This window comes from Trachymyrmex septentrionalis, unplaced genomic scaffold (genome assembly GCF_001594115.1).
Source record: "Trachymyrmex septentrionalis isolate Tsep2-gDNA-1 unplaced genomic scaffold, Tsep1.0 scaffold127, whole genome shotgun sequence".
Lineage (NCBI taxonomy): Eukaryota > Metazoa > Arthropoda > Insecta > Hymenoptera > Formicidae > Trachymyrmex > Trachymyrmex septentrionalis.
In genome coordinates, this window is record NW_017304406.1 from 1,562,568 (window position 1) to 1,567,703 (window position 5,136).

Here is a 5,136-nt window from a genome sequence, read left to right on the forward strand (position 1 = left end):
TGAAATTTCGTGTCCTGTAATAGCCTTTCAAAGCGATTGTTTATTCGAGAAATTGCGTAAATTTCCGTAATTCTCTTCCGGATACAATAATGATCGAACCAATGATCGAACGAGTTGATAGTGTGCTATATAAATATTATATATATATATATATATGTGTGTATACATAATATAAGCGCCACGCACAATGCGCACGTGCGTGAGCTGACCTCGCTCTGTCCACGCACCTCCCGCGTGTCTCCGGCGATTCGCGCGTACAGCTGAACCAAGTTGAACTGAGACCTTCGCCCGAGGAGCGGGAGGGAAGAAGATAGAGCTAGAGGAAACCTCGTGTATATCGCGATCGCATCGGACCGTTCCTGAGAGCTGCTTTCATTTACAGCAGAGCGCGGAGAGAGACGTAGAAACGCTCACCCATTCCCACTCCTCCTCTCTTCTCCTCCGATCATCGCTCCTCTCGCAGCGTTATACTTTCGATAGTCCTTTCTCTCGATGAGGGAATTAATCGCGCGGCTTTTTCGCGCGCACGTTTCGCACGCTCGTGATTTCCTTGTCTCCGGTTCTGCAATCAGAAAACAAGACGAATGCTTGGATATTTATTCCTTTTATTCTGTATACTGTATTATTAATCAGAGAATTCAGATGTGAATTGAAATAGCGTTGTTACACATATTTATTGTAGTATTATTATTTTTCGGGCTTTGTCCCGGATTTTCAATATAAATAAAAACTCTCGATTTTATATGTTTGACGTGAAAATGATACTATTTCCTCTATTATTGAAAAGTATAATTAAATATATTTTGTAAAAAAGTATACATATATTAATAAGAACATTTTTTGAAATAGTTTATCTTTTAAAAACAGTGTCGCTTTTAAAAATAGTGTAAATGATATTTCCTTTGTTATAATTATATTATTTTGTGTTTATGTATATTTTATTCTGTAATTATGCGCTATGACTCTTTAAATGGATTTTCTACAGCAGGTTAAACGGACGATGCAGGTTCGAACAGGCACGAACGTGTTCGCGCGTTCTGAGTAATTCAGAGAATTTATCGAGGAGTGGGAAGGAGCCTGCTATCCCTGCTGTAGAAACCGGAAATTTTCCAGGGAATATATAAAAAAAAAGATAGCAATACGTATACGAAAAAAAACCTACAGCTACATTAATAACAGTGTTAGAAAAAAGTTATTTTTAATATTTTAAAGAGAGAGACGCGCGTGAGAAAAAATTAATGTAAAAATTAATATTAACAGATTGAAAGTTGTGTGATATATATAAGTTTTTAATTTGTGACAGCAAATAATCGGACAAAAAAAAAACGTAAAAGGAAATAAACTGTCAATTAAGAATTAAAGCTATGGCACACAAAAAAAGCAATGAGCAAATGAATAATTCAGATTTGTTAATACATTATTACTTTGTATTTATACTGTGATTGTGATTGATTCTCTTATTATTTATTATTTATATCTTACTGTCTTACGTTTTTTTATCTACAACCTTTAAACCTATTCTTTTTGTTTCTTGTTTCTTGCTTTGTGCTTCTTATCCGATTTTTTGTTTTATGTCACCCGAGATAAAAGTTAACGAACTTCGGAAGAAACAAGAAATACAATTGTCGATAAAATGGTTGCAAAAAAAGGAAAAAATAAAAAACAAGAAACAGGAAACAAAGAGCATTGTAGAATAGGCTTTAGGATCATAATAATTATAGTGAGTGCAACAAGTATTCGTACATAAAAAATATTTTTTTAAAAAACTTATTTTTAAAAAATAAATATTGTCTAGCAAGAAATGAGTCATCAAATTGATGTCGCATCAATGTCGATACGATGATTTCAGCACCAATTCGACGTCAATTCGACGTTTAATTGACGTTCATTTCTTGCTGGATAATTAACAATTTATTCATAAAGAATAAAATAGACTGTATGTTTCTTAAAATTATATATACCAAAAAAATGTGTATTAATTATACAAAATATATCATTTGAAAAATAAGCGAAAATTAAAAATTATATTGTTTGAATACTCAAAAAGTATTCGTACAGGCAGAAGAGAAATTTAGCTTCTGAAATCAGGAATATATGCGAAGCTCGTTTGTTAATGTTAAAACAGAATATGTTCATTGTATAAAATTGTTAATTAATGTTTATTTTTTACAAATAAGACTTTTAAAAAAAATTTCTTGTACGAATACTTTCTGCTCTCACTGTATGTTTTCTGTCCTATTCCGCTCGCACTATATTTATGTAATTATCACAGTTTTCAGTTTCTTTTTGTCAGTCCTCGTCAAAACAAATAATTAAGTTCAACTATGATTAGACCCGTCTGACTCTTAATCTTCTTGGAACAATCCTTTTTATTACTGTGTCTATGTAAACATTTGTTTGCGTACGCTGGTTTGCCATTTAGATCAGAGGAATTTGGATTTCGGGGAACATTATTATATGCACATAACTCTTTTATCAATTTACTTATCTCGTCTGTATATTGTATGTGTGCGTATGTGTACCCAAATTAAATATTTGATTACATCAAGAACGTTGATATTTGTTACACACAACTCAAGAGTTTCTACCAAATGTTATCAATGTTGCAATCGTGAAGATTCATCGGGGATGACGAAACACGCCGGTTCTTTGCATCGCGAGAGCCACAAGATCACGCATTAATTAAGTGAACTAGTTTCTAGATGAAACTTATAAGAAAATGAATGTATCACAAATATATATGTATATATAGGGGACATATGAACGAGCTATATGAATATGATAAAAGAATATGATATTAAAAGAGCTTTATTCAATATTTATTCAATCTTTCTATCATATGCGCATATTAAAATCCATTCGTGTGGCAAAATTCGCTTCCGAGTATATTTCTACAAGAGGAAAAGAATCATTGACGATCGACAATGACCCCGTGGTCTCATTCGAGGACGAATTGATTGAAGTTGGTAATCGACCTCTGGGGAGGACGATTTTTTCATACTTGATTCATTTATACATGCTAGATTAAATTCGCAATTTTGACATAGTTGCGTCTACCTATGCAGGCATAAAAATTATTAAGATAACAGTGACGCGCATTCTGGAAAGTTTAAATAATTTAACGAACGCATGACCATGCTACACCGATCAACGAAAGACTCACACCGCGAAAGACGTGTCGTGGTGTAAGTAATACCTGAGAGAGTCTGACTCATTGCTTTATCAAAATACGTTAAGTACTGGCGATTCTTACCGCGCAATATTGCATCACTGAATCATTGTATATCCAATCTACGCGTCTTTGTGTCTACAAATCTCTCCAAAAGATTTCTACAGATATACGCATTTAACGTCGACGATAGCGTCTACAGATCCACAATTTTGCAAACTGACAAATCACATTTTTGCGTTTTTAGAATATATTCTGCTTCCTTGAGAACGAGAATTATTTTATCAATGAAGAGATCATTTCCTCTTTCTCTCATCTACATATGAGGCATATATGATTGCACGTTATTACTTACAGCTCCCTCAGTACGTCACATTTAGCACGAGCTCGACATCCTTATCAACTGCCACGTGCACGTGCAATTACGACGCCAAGAACGGCCTTTACTGCGTCGGAACTATTCGCGACGCAATAAGCCGCGCTTACACATTCGAATTAAAATTCAGCATGTCTAGGCGTTTCATTGTATTCTAATTATCCGTAGAGTCGCCATCAAGTGCGTCGCGATCACCGAATTTTGTTTGCGGATTGTTGTCGGCACTTAACGGTGCGTCCAGCTGAGATACCTTTTGCTCTCGATTGTCTATGACTTTGCTCTTAGCAAAAAGGAGCAGACCTTCGCGGTGTTCGATTTTAACCGGATCTTATATAAATCGGACTTTATACGTCTTGAGATAAAAAGAGTTCACGTCAAATCTCTAATTTGAGATAACCCAAAAGTAACCTAAAAAGTGTGATCGGTACTATGCGACATTTTTTTGATCATCAAAATAATACGGGGAAACGCAAACCGTGACTGTTTCTCACTTACTGCGTCGTTTGGCGTCATCGCCAAATCGAAAGTATATTACCTCGGTCTACGTGTAAGTCTCTTACATACGGCATCTACGCTTTTTGCCTCTTCGCTCAGAGATGTTGCTAAATCTGGTCTCGCTTAGCGTTTGTTTACAACGTCGTGTTTCTCAGCGATCTCACTTCCTTAAGACTAATCTACAATGTGCTCTTTGTGCTCTATTTCTTACTTTTTACCGCTCGCTTTTTTCTCTTTATTGGTTTGCGACTGATTTGCATTCGACGATTGCGTTTCTTGTCGCGTATACCTTGACTTTTTCGAAGTTAATTTTCAGCTCTGGCGACAGAAAAAAAGAATAAGAAAAAACAAAATAAGAGGAAAAAAGAAAAACAGAAAAAAGCATGAAATAGAAAGTAAACAGGAAGCACAGATGTAGGTTAGGTTTTACAGTAAATGACTAACCATTTAAAATTAAAACAGTTTCAAATTTTAACTTTTTGTCTTGACAACTTATGTGTCTCAAATTTTATCACAATTTAAGGATATGATTATTGAATTGTTATTTTTTTAAGAAATAATAAGTGTGAAATAAATTTTTAACTAATATACGTGTGAAAAATTTTATGAATTTGTATTCCTCATAAAATATTACTCATAAAATTAATTCAGTAGAAGAATACAATTTTTAATAAAATGAAATTTTTAGTAATTTTTGTTGTGATCTCACATGGTATTATATATTCTAATATAAATGTTATTTACAAATATATTAATACAATATTGTTCATGTATTTCATTAATAATTATGAAAACAAGTTTATATAATATATTCAAATTTAATTACAATTAATATTGAATTTTTTAAAATGTCTCTTTTCCTTCTCAAGGAATTGGTCATTTTATTTTGCAGAAGTGTCGTCGAACCTCACGCGATACACGCAAGCGATTACGAGAGTCGCGTTATTTTCGGAAGTAACGATATTCTCGGATCGAGCTAGGTGTTTTCCACGAGTCCGTAATCTCTGCGAACGCAACGGCGAGGGAGAAAGGAAGAAGACAGAGACAGAGACAGAGAAAGAGAGAGAGAGAGAGAGAGAGAGAGAGAGAGAGAGAG